General features: G+C 37.0%; 1 protein-coding gene across 5 annotated transcripts in view; it reads left to right on the top strand.

The window, feature by feature from the left end:
* The first annotated feature begins 617 nt into the window (after nt 1–617).
* Nucleotides 618–19,922, top strand: part of LOC127432969 (spermatid perinuclear RNA-binding protein-like) — a 162,292-nt gene continuing 142,987 nt past the window's right edge. For 4 of the 5 annotated variants that reach the window (XM_051684520.1, XM_051684518.1, XM_051684522.1 and 1 more), the window contains exon 1: nt 2,827–2,959. The gene's annotated coding sequence lies outside the window, so the exon portion shown is untranslated. Of the gene's footprint in view, nt 742–2,826; nt 2,960–19,922 lie in introns of those variants that run through there. The other variant, XM_051684519.1, reaches the window with a different exon arrangement.

Here is a 19,922-nt window from a genome sequence, read left to right as displayed (position 1 = left end):
TGTGTGTGTGTGTGTGTGTGTGGCATGCTGTTCTACAAGAGAGACCAGCCTAATGTGTTAAACCTGCTTGGTTGTAAAGGCTCTCACCAGAATATTCTACATACTCTTTGTCTTCCATGCTAGAACATTCACAGAACTGATTTGTTCTCAGTGCACACATACCTATTTTCATACACTTTCTAGTAGACCCTTGATTGGATTATGCAGTTGTACTCTCTGAGTACCACATATTCATGCGCTTGTTTGGGAGCTGATTCATAAACATTGAATTCACTGTGTGTCTCGTCAATAATGCTCACCTCACTGGATTAGTATACAGCTATTTGACAGCATGTGGTTCATGGCCAGCAACACAACTAAATGCAGGAGAGCAAATCTGAGACCTCACCCCCACCTTCAAGGCTGAGCAGACTGCAAAACATCTATCTATCTATCTATCTATCTGTATGTCTATCTGTCTATCTGTCAGTCTGTCTACTAAAGCCAAGGTAAACTCAGCCGTAATGAGTCATTAAGTCGAAAGGTAAAACTTTGACATGCATAGTCTGATGTGCACTGTATCAGATCTTGCAGAGCAGCAGTCTTCCAATTAGAGTACGCGCATATCATGACGTGAACGCGCCCGTGGTCCGAATACTTGAAGCAGTTGGAAAGCAGCTAGAGAGAGGCAGCCGGAGAAAGAAACACTTGACTGGAGGTATTGTATATCGCTACAGGGGGAGTACGGCAAACAATTCTACGGTAATGTATCTCCTTCAGGACTCTTTAAGCTCCGGTCGGGTTTAAACGGGGTGCACGAGGGAGTTTAATGCGTGATTTGCTGTTGCGATGACTCTTTAATCTGCTCATGCTGGACATCATCTGTCTGTATCTATCCGCATATGGTGCCGCTGTTATTAGGTAATATACAGTAAATGCTGGGCCGAGCAGATCTATCAGCAACTGATCTATTGATAGTTTTACCTAGCAATGCAATCGCACCTGTTATTTGATGCTTTGCCATGCAATCGCGCACCTCGCACGATGAATTTTATATCGGCTTTCAAAGCGAATTGAATTGCTTTCACTCGCGCGTATTTAACTTCACTTCGCTGTTTGTGATGCTGCATTTGCGAACACTGAGGTTGTGCTGGTGCGTCTGTTGTAGTTGAATAATTTATTGGGCTGTAGCTGGGGCTGAAGTAGAGAGAAAAAACACTGGGGATGTAATGTGAGAATATTTTCATTGAAGTGAAAGAATTAAATGCTTGCCCAGCACAAACTTTTAGGTGTTGATTTGTGTAATAATGTTGTGAAATGCCACAAGCATGACATTGAGTGTGTGAAGTGGAGTTGTTTGATTGCATTAAACAATTATGGTTTGGTGTTAACTTTGAAGGTCTCTGCAGGCAACGCAACCCGTCAAATGTTTTCGTGTAATGAATTTCCAGGGCATATATGGGTCATTATACAAAATGGGTACAGTTTGTGTCCATTATGTATAAAAAAAATAATGAATAGCTGGTGCCAGCTTTCTGTTTATATATTAAACTAAACGCAACAAGAAATTAGCAACTTAATTTTAAAATTTTTTTTATTATTTTTATTTTTATTTTTTATTTGTTTTACACTTAATCTTAATTTTATATTATTTTAATTTGTGTTATTTTTCTTTTGGAGTTCTTCCTGGTTTCTTAACAAATTTGCATTTGATGAATACTAAATACATGGAAAAAGCTTCTAGTATTTTGTTTTATTTTATTTAGCCTCAAATATTTCGATTTTATTTGCCATTACAGATATCCTAATTAAAAAGACGAAGTTATGTTGTGCATCAACCCTGATACCATCACAAATTTCTTTTTGAAGTAAAATTCAGTAAGTCAGAAAGTATGTCATAATATGACATCTTAATTTATTCAAGAAGTGAATCTATCTATCTATCTATCTATCTATCTATCTATCTGTCTGTCTGTCTGTCTGTAATAATTTGACTCCATTATATATATATATATATATATATATATATATATATATATATATATATATATATATATATATATCATCTATTCAAGAAGTGAAATCTTCAGTGACAAGTTAATGTCTCTTATTTATCACTTATCCTATGTAATGATTTGTTTGCCAGTAGGGGGTGACCTTAAAATGTCAACACTGTTACAATGATTTTGATTTTGTATAGTAGACAATAGATACAGTATACCCCATGAAAGTGGATATTTGTAGAAATACCTGCATCAAATTCTCTATCTAATTAGTAGGAATAGTTTCACAACTTGAACACATTGTAATGTCAAATTAAACCATAAACTGTCAACCCTGTTACCTTTTTTGAAGGCATTAATGTATTAATACTGTAATTACAGTATATCCCGATGTACAGTAGGCACAGCATCTTCTTCTTTCGGCTGCTCCCGTTAGGAGTCGCCACAGCGGACCATCCGTGATCCGCATATTTGACTTGGCACAGGTTTTACGCCGGATGTAGCCTATGTGCACAGTATAAAATGTGTTAATTTAGCTTGAGATGGTTTATTGCAATTTATTAACACTTAAAAAGATTTATCTGATTAAATTATTAAAATCTTTTAAAAATATAGCTACTTAATTTAAATAAATAAATAAAAATCAAACTGTAGCCTAATAGGCATCCGTTTCATAGAATGACCCATGCACAGGGTATACAACCTGACAGCCAGTCAGATCCTCACCTAATGAATGAAGATTAGTGTAATGATGGCCACAGAATGTTGTTGGGGAAACTCGAGGAGGACAGTCTGGTGTCCTCGGCGTGAATAATGAATTGCGCTCGTGCCCGCCTGTGCGCGTGAGCGAGGGAGCAGCAGAAGCAGGCGACCCACGCTGAGTGTGAGAGTCTTGCTGACACCACAACGTTAGTGTAAACCTTCGCTCAGACACATTCAAGATACATTTGGATTATTACATCTTTCTTCATTCACCAGTAAGTAGCGCTTTTCAATCTTCCTGCGCTTGTGTTAACGTATTTTTGTGGCTCATTTGCCTCAGCGGTTGCGAAAAGTTGCATTTAACCGCTCAAGACTTTCTCTTTCTTGCAAGCACGTTATCACCACCTTGTTTAGACCTGTTTGCATTCACATGTTGTATGTGCTGTAGTACAAGTTTCACTGTCCACTGCTGATCTAGAGGAAGTGTGCTGTTTTAATGCCGTTTTATTTGGTTTATTAGGAAGGTGAAACGCTTTCTTCTGTGTTGTTTATTTCAATTTAAAGATGCATGCGTATATATGTAAGCTACAGACAGTGCTGTGAGTTTATTTAGTAATCTTTTTCAAACAGACACAGATATGTAAAGTCGGTTAAGTAAAGGCTGATAATCATCTCGCAGCAGGTGTTTGCATTGCAGAGACTTCCGCAGTTTGACACCCCCACCGCAAGACAGCCACGCGACAAACAGCGAAACACGCACCCGTTAATCAACGAAGCTGTATTCACCGCGACGCGATTTATTTATTTATTTATATTGTTTTAATGTTAGTAACAACAACCAACAACAGCACTGTCGCAACAACATGCCAGGAATACAGAGGGATAAAATTAAGTACATACCTTTTTACAGTACATAGTAGAGGCTATATTCGACACTGAAATCTTTCAGGTTTGAGGATGGAATCTTAAAGGTGCACTCCGTCATTATTTTCTCATTTAAAAAGTTTCACACCTAAAGAAATTAATTGTAATTTTGAAACGTATGTATTAAATTTATGAGCACTCACATGAGATGGAGGCTCCAGTCATATCAGTAACCTTATAAAAGCTGTTTTATTCTACATGGAGAGGGTTCCCTCATGGGGGCGGCCATGTTAGAATCACATGACCATCTGAATACTACTTGTCTGATCTCGGTAACCATCCTGTTATTGGACACTTCCAATACTGACTGTGATTTCCGACTTTGGTTAATTTCTGCAATGGCATTGGTAATTGAATACTAGCCTACTGCGTTTGATTGATGCATCCACACCACTTGGTGGCAGTGTAAATCCAAGACGACATAAACAAAAGAATTTAGTGTACTTTTTACATCTGCACCCATAAGACCAATCAACGACTAATATTTATGCTAGTTGACACGGCACAACTATTAGAATCAATCTCAGTAATAAACTTGATATTCTGAGATATTCATTACGCTGGTGGAATTTTTTTCGCGTCAGATTATATATATTTTTTTCTTGTGATATTTTGTAGATAATTTGTCCATTTGCACTGTATTTTGTTCTTAAAGGACAGAGGTAATTATTTTTCTTAAAATGTTTTTCGTTTCCTTGCAATAGTTTGTATGCACCTCACAATACGTTTTTCATCCCGTCACAAATGTTTTGCATTCCCTTGTAATAAAGTCACCATGGTTTTACTATAGTAGTATTGTAGACTGTGGTAAACATGTTTCTTTAGCAGAAACCATTAATTTTTCTATAATAGTATTTTCTTAACCATGATTGTAGTAACCATGTTTCTCTTGCGAGAATCAAGGTTTTACTATAGTAATATTGTTGTAACCATGACTGTAGTAATTATTTATTTATTTATTGTGGAAACCATGGTTTTAATATTAATATTGTAGTAACCATGATTGTAGTAACATGTTTCTTTGGCAGAAACCATGGTTTTACAACAGTAATATTGTAATAACCATGACTGTCATAACCATGTTTTTTTGTTTTTGTTTTTTTTTGGGAAAAACCATGATTTGGATACAATAACTATGGCTTTACTACAGTAACCATAGTTGAACTATGGTAGATGTAGTAAAACCATAGTAACTTTTTATTATGATTTGTATTACCATAACCATACATTTTCCTGTGTCATTGCTGTGGTTTCACTACAAAAATGGTGGTTAAAATATAGTAACTGTAGTAAAACCATGGTAGATTTTGTGGTTATGGTATTACTACAAATACCACCGTTGAACTACGGTTAGTGGTTACTGAAGTAAAACCATGGTTCATTTATTGCGAGGGGACACAAAACTTGTTGCGAGGACATGCCAAACTATTTCAGAAAAAATATAAATTTGTCTAGTTACGCTCAGCTCTGGCTAGAAACTGATCTTTTGTGGGCAGTCTCAAAAATACATACTCCATGAAATTCATTGGTTAAAACGCCCTTAGTTACTACAGTAAACCCATAATAAGTAAAGATAGGATCTCTTTCAAACAGCTTTCATAATCTGTCATTTTGTTTCATTTTCTGATACCTTTGGTGGCTAATTAAAAGTTATCTTAATTTTATTGTAGAAATAATTGCTGTAGTAACTATGGTATTTTTGTGTAAACTATGGTTTCCCATGGCAAATTTTTGCAAGGGTGCACATAATTCAGTTTTTGTTGCTGCTGAAGTTAATTTGTTACATGCAATGTGGTTTTCTACATATTCATGTTTTGTGTGATATCTACATGATCCTCAATTTCCACTTTCCCTTGACAAGAACAAAGAGCGTAACTGTGAAGCCTGTTTCCTCATGCAATCGGTTCATGTGTTGCTTCCGTCTCTCACACGCTTTTTCCTCTTTCAGTGACACAAACACTGCTGTGATCCCAGCATCTGAAATGCTTTGGAAATTGCTTGGCATATTGGCTGAAAATAGCTTGTGGCTATCACATATTGCCTCAGGTTGAAATGTGAAATATTGCACTTGTTTGTAGGACTGAAATTCCCTTGAGAGAGAGACAAGTTAAAACGTATTTATTTTTCATTTCTGCACTGTCGCAGTTTGTGCAGATAAAAAAGTTTGAAAACATGTAAACTGTGGTGTTTCCAAGTTTTGTTTAAAGGTTTCATGAAATAAGGAATAACATTTTTTACATATAGGCTAAGAGGTCATTATATTATAAAAACATACTGGAAGTTTCAGAACTCAAAACTTCCTCCTCACTGCAAAAAAAGAGCATTTGTTGAAACCAAGCTGCCAAAATGACATTCTCTAATTCCTCTACAATGTGATGTCACACTGTGGTAGACATTTGAATTTGACCACCTCCACAACAACACATCAACTTCTACTTTACCTTATCACTTCCATAGCCCCGCCTAGTAGCGGTGAGCAGTGAGAGAGCAGGTCAATCAAGAGCAGAGAGCCAATCATAACAGTTGGCGTTTACTGTCAAGTCTTAAAGGAGAAGCAGCACCAAAACCAAGCGTTTCTGACAGAGAGGCAGAATGAGGGTGAAAAATGATCATGTTCACAAATATATGACATAAAATATTAAAAGTGAATCTCAAAGAACATATTATGGTTATAGTGTCATTAATGAAGCTAATTATTGGTGGTGGATATGATTTTTTCATTTGATTTTTTTCATCCAAAAATGAAAATTATAAAAACCAGTCTGAATGAGTTGTTCATTTGGACAGATCTACTTTTACATTGAACACACGAAAGAGAGCTTGGGTGGATGTCAACACTTTCAGTGTATAACGACTCAATTTTGGACTGTTCCTCACACAAAGCTTATGTGTGACTTCAGGACACTTGAATATAGCACAAGTTCTGTATACTTTCATGAACCTTTTTTTTGCTTTCGCTTTGGCATCTTTTTCCAAGAGTGAAAGCTCCAGTCTCTGTTTATTGTGATTGGAAAAGAGCGATCAGTTCATTCTTCCAAATGTTTCTTTTTGTGTTCCATGAAAGAAAGTCATTCGTGTTTGAAATGGGTTAAACGGATTAAGTTGTCAAGTTAAATTTTTGGGTGAACTATTATTTATTTATTTATGTATTTATTTATTTATTTTTTTAAGATCTTTTGATCGTTCTGTAGTTGCAGACTGTCCATAGCAGAGGACAGATGCTCAGGAGGTCAAAGGGCAGATGTGGTGAGGTCACAGGTGTGTGTTTGTGTCTGTTTGTCTTTGATTTATGTATGATGTATGTCTCGTAGAGGTCCAAGAAGGGCTGAAATTTACTCTCATGGTTTATTCCTAGAGTTTAGTGCTTGAATAATCATTAAAAAGCTTTTCTTTTGTGCAGTTGTATCCTGAAGGCAGAGGGAGTCGATGGTGGCAGATGCTGTCAAATTTTCAGTATGTTTTTGTTTCTGCATCGTTAGGTCTCACTTGCTGTCTGTGTGAATTAGCAAGACAAAATAATCCTGTTTGTTATCTCTCAGGCAAGTGCTAAAGATCTGTCTCTTTAACATCAGATTTAGTGTTGGATTAATCCTAATGTGTGCAGTCAGGCACTTCTTTATTTTAATTTATTTCAATTTGTCTAATTTGCAATGGATGTTAATTTCCAGTTTTTTTTTTTTTGTTTTGTTTTTTGTTTTTACCTGGTCTTCACTTTATATGACAAAACAATTTAGTGAGCATTTCTTAAAGAACTGTTTCACTCAAAGATGAAAATTCTGCCATCATTTACTCACCCTCATGTTGTACCAAACTAATGACTTTCTTCTGTGGAACACAAAAGGAGATTGGGATGTATACTGTTGAGCTCTAAATTTGACAAAACTCATATTACTTATTCTTAAGCCATACGAGGAACAGATTGAAATTTAAGTTTCTAGTCGCTAAAAATGCTCCCTTGTGTTGGAGCTTTCAAATCGCATCCACGATTATGCAGATTCGTGTTGTTTTTGGTTATGAGACACAAGAACCAATGGCATTTGGCTTCAATGACGTCAAACCTTGTGAATGCTTCTTTAAGCAGTACATTTAAATATACACAGACATGAATTAGATGCTGCGGCATAGGGGAAGATTTTTTAGTGATTAACGACCTCTATTTCAGTCTGTTCCTCGCACAAAGCTATCCCATAGTTTCAGAAGACTTTGGGGATATAGCCTAGTGCTCGTATTGGCTGCTGAAAATGGATTTTTGGGGGGGGCTCGAAAGTGTCTGTCCCCATTACGGTTGGGAACAGAGAATTGTTTTTTGTTCTGAAACAAGTCCTTTGGGAAAAAAATAAATGCCAGAACCGAATAATATTCATTACTTTCAGTTCTGTTTGGTTAACGGTTCTTGAATGTGCATTCTTCCTTCCGCCGATGTGGACGAACACAGTATTAAAATACTGACAGTGTTTCCTGCTCTTAGTGTTGTCACTATATCAAAATTTCAGTAGTCGGTCCCGATACTAGTGGAATTGCATGGTTCTCGATACGGCTGGGTATTGATACAGATTTTCCGATTTGATTCCAAATTCGATTTGATACGATATCAATTCATGTCATATGGGTATATTTCAGTTACAATGTCCATTTTGCTGACGTATTAAAGAAAATCTGTCTCAGCTAATGCTGTTAATTATACAGGGAACCTTCTAACTTGGTACATTTATAAAATTATTTATTTTACCAATTTTATTTCATCATTAGTTTTTCACAATTTTGGTCACATTTTAGCTCCATTTTAATTCCATGTATTCCATCAATAAATATGCAGTCTTAATATAATATATGATCAATTGCAGATATTATATTGCATATATATAATTTGTTACATGTTTATTGTTTACATGCATAAATTGTACTATTTGCATAATCTTAGCATCTGGAACCTTTTGTATTCATGACTGAATTTTTACTTTAAGATGCTATGTGAGTTCAAACTAAATTTAATTAGCACCTTATTTCTATAGGACTAGTTATTATATTCTGACTGTACCCATGAGTAGAGCACTTTTATGAGTTGGGACTGTGCTAATAAAAATGTTTCCCACTCCATAACATATCACTTTTCTATCATCAAGCTCCTAATGATTTAGGCTAAGTAATCATTACTGTGGTTAGGTGAATGTAAATAGTCTACACCTGCCACAGTTGTAAAAAAAAATATATATATATATATATAATAAATTATTTAAAACTATAACATTTCTGTCAAAATACCACAGTTACTGTTACTACTGTAAAACTGTGATAAAGTTAAGCAAGGGTGATGATGTGTAATTTAAAAACACCTTAATTTTAGCACATGCAGTGTTTTTTCCTCATCAGTGCTGAATAATGTCAGGGGTGTCTAGCTGTTTGAGAGGTTTGACTTCCTTGATAGCACTTTAAACTAGAAATTTTCAGAATTCAAATGGCTGTGCACCACGATATCAAGCTAAGCCTTGTGATCATCATAGTAAGCTGCCGCGATATCATGTGATCAGCTCTGCTCTAAAAAGGAGATCCACACAATCCATTTGTCATTGAATAAGTCTCTTTAAAATCCTTTCTGTACTTTACAGTCAGTTATTGATCAAAAACAACATATTAAATTTCAAGACATATTTATTGATCGAATACATGGACTTTGTGTATTTTTAAAAAGCTAAAATGTGACAATGATGAAAAAACAATAAAAATTACTGTAATTTACAAAAGCAAGAACATCCCCTGTATTAATAACAGCATTAGCTGAAAGAGAATTTCTTTAATACTCTATGTAAGCAAAATGGACATTAAAACTAAAATATGCCCAAATGAATTGGACTTGAAAGCTTGTGAATCGTAATCAAATCTGCATCGTGATACATCAAATTGTGAAATATATGTATAATGATGTATATTGAATCGTGACATTATGTATCGCAATACGTATCATGAGGTGGCTGGCGAGACAGCCCTAATCAAGATCATTCAAATGAAGATCGCAATGCATCTGAAAATCTATATTTTTACCCACTCCTAGTTCTCGATACCAATTTCAATACAACAGCAAAAATATGCTAATATGGTAATGTGCTATTGAACACACTCCTTTAGCCCATTTAAAAACTGAAATTACAATGTAAATAATAAATGAAAACAAATGCATGTGTCCCTCAAGGGCTTCTTAGTGAAGTATGCATTGCATAAGTGTATTTTAAGTAGAGCTTAAAATCTGTTTGCTTTTTCCCCCAAAATCTGTTTTCCATTTTATTTAATTGTTTTTCAGAATTCCATGGTTTAAAGTTTTATTTAATTTCATTATCAAATGGTGTCTAATCAAATTATTTCCTAAAACTCTTAGCAAATGGAAATAGAACAATTACTTTTCAACACGCTATTGCATTTTTTACCAAACTTTTCAGTACAACAGCACTCTTGCTTGTGATATATTGCTTAGCCCTAATTATAATTATTATTTTTTAATCATCATTATTATTATTTATTGTTGTTGGTATTATTACTACAGTGGAAATTAAAATTTTCTATACAGTTGCAATATATTTCTGTTACAGTTTCTTCATTTTCAGGCATCTAGCTTTTATTTTGAATCGTGCTTTTTATTTTGATGTGTGGTTTTGACGGAAACACTTCTTCTGACAGATAAACAGTTCACTACATGACCCAGTGTGATCATTAAAGCGCAAATGCAGTGATTTAAATATATTAATAAATAGTCTACATGTGCTGTGTGCTTCACAGTGGATGAGTGCTCTGCTCTGTCATCTCATACAATGCAGATGATTCTCCATGTCTGTGGAGTTTCCAGTCTATGAGCTGTCTGCTTCACACATTTAAAGCATGCGGCTCATGCAGACTGATATTGCTGCCTTTCACAGTGTAATAGTCACACTAGGACATATCACGATTTTAAATTGATTAATTGTGCATTTAGTTTTTGTCCCAAATATGTCAAATTTTTGTTGTGTGTCAGTCAGACAGCAAGCAGATTTCGAATTCAGTACTGCCTCATTCGGCACTGTTAAAACACTGGTATCATGACATCTTTTTAATTTTAGGATCGACTTGGTACCGAAGTACCGGTGCATTTAACGTGTCTGCCTGTGGAGGAAAGAAAAACCATTGGAACAACATGATGTAAATGTTGACAGAATTGTAATTTTTGACTGAACTGTCCCTTTGTGTTTTGGCATCATTTTTAGAGCAATTTATGCCGATATATCCCATGAACACCAAACAGTGCTCTCTCTACATATTAGATTAATATGCAGTATATTTGGCTGTTTGACAGAATGAGGTGGGATTTCTATGTTCTATCTCTCTCACTTCCTTCACTCCCCTCACCGATCGGAGCTATTCTTGGCCTGCGTTCTGAGCTGATGGGAATAGCTGACATTGCGAAGAGGGGGGGAATTTGAGCTTGACTCGAGCCAAAGCCCACTTCCTCCTCCAGAGCCGGGCACCAGACACAGTCCACCCCTTTTCCGTCTGCCATCAGGACATCTGATTTACTGTCTGCTGTTTGCATGACAAAGAAAGCCATTCTAGTGAGTGTGTTTGAGAAACGAAAAGGGGAAGGAGCTCTTTTTGTCGAAGAAGGATTTTTTAAATTTTTTTTTACACAAGTTTCCCCCTTATTTGCGGTCTTATGGCTGGCCAAGATGCTCTGCAAGGATAACAAATGGCAGATACTGAACATCTGCATACACTGTTTATAACTGGTGGGCAGTAACTAAACAGCAGTCAGTTATGGGCAACAAGTCCTGCTGTGCCAACTGAATTTGGTTTGTGGTTTGTTTGCATATTGGCTGCTGGATTTCACCTCCGTCTGACTAATGAGGAGAGGTGAGGCACATGCCACGAACGGCCCCATAAAAGAATTAGCATGCAGCACATAGTCAAAATCAATCTAATGACTGCAAAGAAAGCTGTGCATTTATACCGTATCTATTTGCTCTGATTTACCATCCACCAGACTATTGCATTATATGTCCTAACTACACACTAAGCATTAAACACAACACTCCTACCTTTTAATTTTAATTGACATTTTCTACTTTTTAATGTTTTATTTTATTTTATTTTTTTATTAATATAATTGATTAAAACCTAGCTCTTTATGTATAATATCTAAATTGTAAATGTAAAAAAATCAGTCAGCAAGTGTATGCAGCTAATTTTGGGACTAAAATATTTTTTTAAAGTTTGAGATTTATAACTTAAAGGAATGTTCCAGGTTCAGTACTTCAAAGTTAGGTTTAAATAGGTTTAAAGGTTAAAATATCTTCAAAGTTAAGCTCAGTTGACAGCATTTATAGCATAATGTTTATTATCACAAAAAAATTATTTTCATTCGATTGTTAATAAAAAGAACTAAACTTGTGGTCAAAGTACATTTACAATGGAAGTGAATGGGGCCAGTCCACAAATGTCAAATAACACACTGTTACAAAAGTATAGTACCATTATTATTATATTAACATTATACTTGTTAATATGATTGTAGTTTGATTAAATCACTTACTATAACCCTATCCGTGCAAATGTATATCCAAAATTACAACTTCGTTGCCTTGGCAACATGATGGTGGTAAGCCATGTAAGCAACTTTATCACACTATTTTTATCATGTTAACATATATGATGTTCATGTTTTGTGGTGATACTTTTGAAACATTTGAATGTTTATGGACTATTTTTGCTTTTTTTAGAAATAAATGAGGGATGAGTTGAGAACATTTTCTGAGGTAACCAACATTATGCTACAAATGATGTTGATTGAGCTTAACTTGTTCTGAACCTGGATCATTCCTTTTAAGTTACAAATTAAAGTTCTGAAACTTTCAAAAATACTTTAGTCCTAAATTGGCTCCATACACTTACTGACTCGATTTTTATTTGACAATTAATATAATACACATTCGCAAAAGTGCTATATTGTAATAAATGGTATGAATTAAAAAAAAAAAAAAAAAAAATACAAACTCTGGTAAAATACACTATATTGCCAAAAGTATTCGCTCACCCATCCAAATAATTGAATTCAGGTGTTCCAATCACTTCCATGGCCACAGGTGTATAAAACGAAGCACCTAGGCATGCAGACTGCTTCTACAAACATTTGTGAAAGAATGGGCCGCTCTCAGGAGCTCAGTGAATTCCAACGTGGTACTGTGATAGGATGCCACCTGTGCAACAAGTGCAGTCGTGAAATTTCCTCGCTACTAAATATTCCACAGTCAACTGTCAGTGGTATTATAACAAAGTGGAAGCGATTGGGAATGACAGCAACTCAGCCACGAAGTGGTAGGCCACGTAAAATGACAGAGTGGGGTCAGCGGATGCTGAGGCGCATAGTGTGCAGAGGTCGCCAACTGTCTGCAGAGTCAATTGCTACAGACCTCCAAAGTTCATGTGGCCTTCAGATTAGCTCAAGAACAGTGCGTAGAGAGCTTCATGGAATGGGTTTCCATGGCCGAGCAGCTGCATCCAAGCCATACATCACCAAGTGCAATGCAAAGCGTCGGATGCAGTGGTGTAAAGCACGCCGCCACTGGACTCTAGAGCAGTGGAGACGCGTTCTCTGGAGTGACGAATCACGCTTCTCCATATGGCAATCAGATGGACGAGTTTGGGTTTGGCGGTTGCCAGGAGAACGGTACTTGTCTGACTGCATTGTGCCAACTGTGAAGTTTGGTGGAGGGGGGATTATGATGTGGGATTGTTTTTCAAGAGCTGGGCTTGGCCCCTTAGTTCCATTGAAAGGAACTCTGAATGCTTCAGCATACCAAGAGATTTTGGACAATTCCATGCTCCAAACTTTGTGGGAACAGTTTGGGGATGGCCTCTTCCTGTTCCAACATGACTGCGCACCAGTGCACAAAGCAAGGTCCATAAAGACATGGATGAGGGAGTTTGGTGTGGAAGAACTTGACTGGCCTGCACAGAGTCCTGACATCAACCCGATAGAGCACCTTTGGGATGAATTAGAGCGAAGACTGCGAGCCAGGCCTTCTCGTCCAACATCAGTGTCTGACCTCACAAATGCGCTTCTGGAAGAATGGTCAAAAATTCCCATAAACACACTCCTAAACCTTGTGGAAATCCTTCCCAGAAGAGTTGAAGCTGTTATAGCTGCAAAGGGTGGGCTGACGTCATATTAAACCTTATGGATTAAGAATGGGATGTCACTTAAGTTCATATGCATCTAAAGGCAGATGAGCGAATACCTTTGGCAATATAGTGTATATATATATATTATTATTATTATTATTTTTTTTTTTTTTTTTTTGTTATGCTGTAGTTGCATTAGTGCACCGATGAACATTAAATCAGCTAGGAAATTGTTCGTTGTTCAATCTGTCAAGTTACAAAAGCTGCAAAAGACCTCAGGTCAACATCATGTGACCCTTGTTCGATACATGGATTTTAGTTTGCTGTTTTGGGTTCAAAGGGAGCTAGTGGAGAGCAGGGTACAAGTGTAAACTTGGTCATGTGCGAGTGCATATGGGATGCTGTGGGATGGAGGACTGGGGCTCCCAAGAGGATATGCAGTGGAAAAGTGCCCTGTGCTGTGTCAACAGGCAGTTTGTGTATACGTGTGTAAGGTAGCTGATGCGGTGACAGGACCAGTGGAAACCGATCCAGAGATGAGCAGAATCCAGATCTAACGCAGGCATGGGGAAGGAATTGCCTTGTAAGGTGTCTGAGAGAGAGAGAGAGGGACCCAGCAGGGTCACCATTCTTCCATCGAGATGAACACACACACAAAGAAACGGCAGCATTTCTTAAAACTTGGAACTAAACAAAGTGCTATCTCTGTGCGTGACATCATTCTGCCCCACACAGGGCAATTAATTTTGCGTTACAAAGCTATAAAGGCATTTCAAATCAAAGCTGATTTGTGCTTGTAGAAAACTTTGTGTGCTCTTTACTTTTTGAATTTGGTAAACATGGTTATTAAACACTGACCTGGGAACAGTTCCTTCTGAAATCTAGTCAAATCTAATCTTATATGTTGAATCTTCTTTTATGGTCAGAAATGGATCAGAAATGTATTTTATGTGTGTTTTTTAATTTTTTTATATATGTATATATTTGAACCTGAGCAATGTAACATGCGGATAATAAACTTGCTTGGAACAAAAGAAAACAAAGCAAAAATGAGCTAATAAAAACTGTTTTTGGGAGCAGTTTTTAAGAGATGACAGATATTCTGAAGAAAATGTGAGTGGTGCTTGCCCTTGCGAAACTTGCCGACACAATGCTAGGGTGTTGTGAGTGGTTGTTAGGGCGTTGAAATGAGATTACTGAAGTGTTCTGTGTGGTCACTTGGTAGTTGCTGCTTGCTGATCCAAGTTAAAAGAACACACTTCCTATGACTCAGGTCCCTCCTTCAATGTATGTGATTTTTATTTATTTTTTTGCTTGTTTTTATTGTCTGCCAAGCAAAACTTTTAAGTTTGGTTGCTTAAACAAGTAGTACAACATATGATTTGAGGGATAATTCATAATTCTTACACCCTAAATTTTTATACTTTGGGTTAGGAATTCAAACAAACCCCTAACTTTAGTAATAAGCAATAGCAATAAAAATGCTTGCCAAGCAAGCACCACTAAATATCTATTTTATGCATGCAAGTTATGCATGAGGCTGAATTTGTATTCAAGGACAATGTCTGTCTATTCAGGACTATCACAAATACACACAAATTCCTCTGTGGATTTAGTCTAAACTTTTTCAGTGCAAGCCAGAATTTTTCTGGATACACGATTTGTTCCTATCAGTAAGACATACTAGCTGCCTCTTTGGAAACACCTGTTTTTGTAGCCTGATAAGATTGTGCAGATTTCTTTTTTTACCTTGAACTGTGTTTGTATTCTATGGTGTGACAGTAGCACTGCTGCTAAACATAGTGAGCTACCTTAGTGTTTACTGCCTACATAGGCAGCTACCTAACTGATAGGGAACCTCATTAGTGTCTGTTTAAAAAAAAAAAAAAAAACACCCTACATAAGCAGCAACTCTTTATGCTTCTGAGGTAAAGCGCACAGTATGTTCAATTTACAGTTTTCAGTAGAGTTTGATGTTAGCATGTTGCTATGCTAATTTATGCAATACACGAACAACAATTAAAATACATAGCATACACAAATATTGGATGAATTAGTCCATTTTAAATTGGGACTTTTTAAATTGTTCAACTATGTTATTAATACTTTTCGGTATTGAATGTAATGCATTTTGACTAGAGGCCGACTGATATGGGATTTTTGAGACCGATACCGATTTTAGAGGGAGGGAAATTCACCGATTACCAATATGGTGGCCGATATAGTTAATTTTTGAGCAGACCTTTTCTATGTGGATTATGCACTGATTTTGCACCGATATGACTGTGCAAAGGTACTCAGAAGGCTGCTTTCTTAACAAATGTTTTTATCAAAGAATAACATTCTGTGATCAAATGAATGACATTATTATTATACATTGTCAACATTGGAAAAAGTACAGTATTTCCCTCTGAAATGTAATGGAGTAAAAGTATAAAGTAATAGAAAATGCCATGGTAATACTCAAGTAAAGTACAAGTATCTCTAAATTGTAATAAAATACAGTTTTCTTGCTTATCAAAACATCATCAGGAATATTTAGTTGTTAATGTATAACAAAACAGTCACAAACAATAACTCATAGTTTGCTGTTGCCGAGACGAGAGATAAACAGCGGCCACAGTGTTACACCATATTCTGCTATAAGAGTTCAGGGGAAACTTTCAACTGTGGAAAACCAGACTTCTAAATATTACATTTTATAAATGCAACGACTGCAATTGTTCGGTTGAAGGGGGTACCAAACTGCGAATCCTGAACAAAACAGTTTGGTGAATACATGTTACACATTAGCTTCCACTCAGCTGACAAGGTATGAAAGTAGCTACATGGTTAGCTAGTTAGCTATAAGCTTGTTGTCATGGAGAGTAAAAGATGGAAGTTGTTTATTTACTTTCCAGCATTGTGTCTCACCAACTAGGTGACAGTATAGCGTGAAATCAACACTCAAACACAATCCACCACTGCACTGTTGTCTGCTGAGCTGCCAAAAGATGCTCTGATGCTTAATTTCAATCTGTTACATTAATGACTGCACTGACAAACTATAGCTGGCTAACATAGCAAACAGATGTGATAAACCTGAGTGACATGGTTGTCAGTGACAGGGTTAACGTTATATTAGTTATATTGAAAATGGAAAATGATGGGGTCATTGTTTATTAACTTTCCAGTATGTATTTCACAAACTAGTTAGCAACTTACCGTGAAGACACCGCTTAACTCCGCACCATCAGCAGAACCACCGTCAGCTCAGCTCTGTAAACAATGGAGTTGGAGCACACTCTGCTGGACAAACTACGTTATGACACCAATTCTAAATCACCCCAAGCCTTTTTTTCTGCATTATATGTTCTGAAATTTTTTTTCATATCTGCACATATTGGAAAACATATACGCCAATACCGATATATCTGTGACAGGCTAATATCGCCCGACCGATAAAAAGTTCTCAACACACCCGCCATCTTGGATGAAATTTCTTTAATTTTGCTCGTCACAATGCATTGTGGCATTGACTTTTCAATGAAGGATAAATGCAGTGCTTCTGGCCAAATAAAGATATCTCAAAGTTTCTACCTTTTGTAAAAGCCTTCACTTCAGGGGCACACCTATGATTCCTTTAAATGCCATCTAGGTAGGCACCGTTCTAGGTTTTGGAACAGAGCTCCTGTCATTTGAACGTTATTGCATGTAGCAGTTAATCTATCCCATTTGACCTCCTTGTTAAAAAAAAAAATCTGTCATGGCTGATATAGATATTCAATTAAAGGCTGGAAAGCAAAGTGCTTCCCATCTGATAGTGTGCGTAATTTAATAAAGGAGGTTTCCAGCACGGTGCTATTGCGAGGACCGATTTTTAGAAGGATAGAAGATAGAAGAAAAAAGAGAAAAATGTCACATTAGTTTGTTCTGCATTGATGGTCCTGACTCCTTTGCCTCCTTGGAGAATTAACCAATTAGACCGGGCCCCGTGCGGTAGCTGGCCACTCTATTAGACAGATGAAAGGAGTCCTCTGTTTAGCCTATATATGAGTGAGCGGAATATTGGTAAAGACAAGTGATGGTTATTGCATTTGCCTTGCTGCGTTAATTTCTTTTGTGCAGTGATACAGTATTTGCTAAGTTCCTCTTTCCCTACCATGCCGTGTGTGTGTGTGTGTGTGTGAGTTATGGCAGCGAGGATTAAGCTGCCAGACTTAATTGTAGGAAATGATCCACACTGAATTGTGCTTTTGTGACAGAACTGCACTTATCTGACACCAATCTTATTCACTGTTCTCAGAACTGCCGTAGTGGCTTTGAAAGCACTATAATGTCTGTCGGCCTGTTCATTAAGGATAATTGGTAATGTTGCTCAGTTCTGGATTTGTGTGTGTGCGCGGGTGGCTTGAATTTGTAAGTGGACGAGGTATAATAAAGATCAGGCTTTCAGTGATGATGGAATGTTTGTATCAGGTTGTCGCATCACAAATGTGTCTGAAAAGGTGTGTGTACTGTCTACTCTCCCTTAAACATTTAAGAGATGAGCGCTTAAGGCCGATTTGAGTTTTGGGATGGTTTGAGTATTTCTATAACTGCTGATCTCTTGGGATTTTCATGCACTGCAGTCTCTAGAGCAGGGGTCGGCAACCTTTTTGACATGGAGTGCCATTTTTTTATTTTCCTGGTCAATGGTTGTGCCCCCCCATTTTTCTAATTTAATCATTTATTTTTCATTACAAATTATATTAAACAGTTTGAGTGAAAATTTTGTGCAAAACCTGATGATATAATCATGATCCTGCATGTGAATTTTCAGAGCATCTAAAGTGCTTTAATGAAAGAAAACATGTCCTTTTGTGTTATGAGTTAACAAAGTTAATGTCACAAATTTGCTTATTTGATGACAGATCACGAAATTGTGTGGAATCTTATAATATTTCTTATTTCTTATATTATGTCACTGTAATCATTTAATCACTAGCACACAAGCAACAGCGAGAGAGGAGCAGGCTATTTTATTTATATGACGTTTTTCGCACCTGCATTCCAGTCTACATCTTGATGTAGGCTAATCCTTCCTCGTGATCGCGCAGCATGTTTTCATCAGCTGAATGGGAGGCTAAGCACTATTGAAGTGTAACGAGACTCGCGCTGCACCTGCAAGCCATTCGCGCATCATATGCCGATCAACTATTTAGCCCTTTTTGGTGAATCGCACCTGCAAAATCCTAAAACTTTATTTCCAGGTTTAATTTATATTTTGAATAGATTTTTGAACCCCACCATGTGGGTTTATGTTTTTTCTTTTAATCGTTTAATGTAATTTTGAATGTCCATGGTTTAAGGAGGGTGTACCTGTATGCTAGGTTGGAAATCTCAAGGATTAATAGTGGTGTTTTTCTTGTTGCATTACGTGTTGTTCTGAAAGCAAAAAGAAACAAATGAAACACAGAATGTTGGCTGTCATCCGCGCAGTCTGACCGAAGCAAAGAGGGTGCGTTTATTCCTGCGATTAACAAAAAGTGAAGCGCTACCTGCTCGTGATGCGCAAATGGCTTGCACACGCTGCACGAGTCTGTTGGATATACTGCAGTCTCGTCACATTTTTACTTTTTGTTTAGCCTCCCATTCAGCTCATAAACACACACTGCCTGATCATGAGGAAGGATTACATCAAGATGTAGATTGGAATGCAGGTGCGGAATTTATATAAATAAAATAGTTTATTCCTCTCTCGCCATTGCTGGTGTGCCAGTGATTACCCTCTGCATGCCAATGCTGGCACGCATGCCATAGGTTGCCGATCCCTGCTCTAGAGTTTACTCAGAATGGTGCCAAAAACAAAAAACATTCAGTGAACAGCAGTTCTGCGGATGGAAAAACCTTGTTGACGAGAGAGGTCATCAGAGAATGGCCAGACTAGTTTGAGCTGACAGAAAGACTACGGTAACTCGTATAACCCCTCAGTACAATTGTAGTGAGCAGAATAGCATCACAGAATGCATGTTGAACCTTGAGGCAAATGGGCTTCAACAGCAGAAGACCACGTTGGGCACTTTATCAGCACCATAGTGTTCCTAATAAAGTGTTCGGAGAGTGTATACATCTGCGTTGAACCTACACCGTAGGCTCAACGTAGTGGCCAACTCGGTTGCTTTAGCAGGGCTCCAGACTGTGACTAAAATGGTT

The sequence above is a fragment of the Myxocyprinus asiaticus genome, chromosome 42 (genome assembly GCF_019703515.2).
Source record: "Myxocyprinus asiaticus isolate MX2 ecotype Aquarium Trade chromosome 42, UBuf_Myxa_2, whole genome shotgun sequence".
NCBI classification, from domain to species: Eukaryota; Metazoa; Chordata; class Actinopteri; order Cypriniformes; family Catostomidae; genus Myxocyprinus; species Myxocyprinus asiaticus.
Note: the sequence above shows the minus strand (reverse complement) of the source record. Positions and strands in the feature narration are given on the sequence as shown.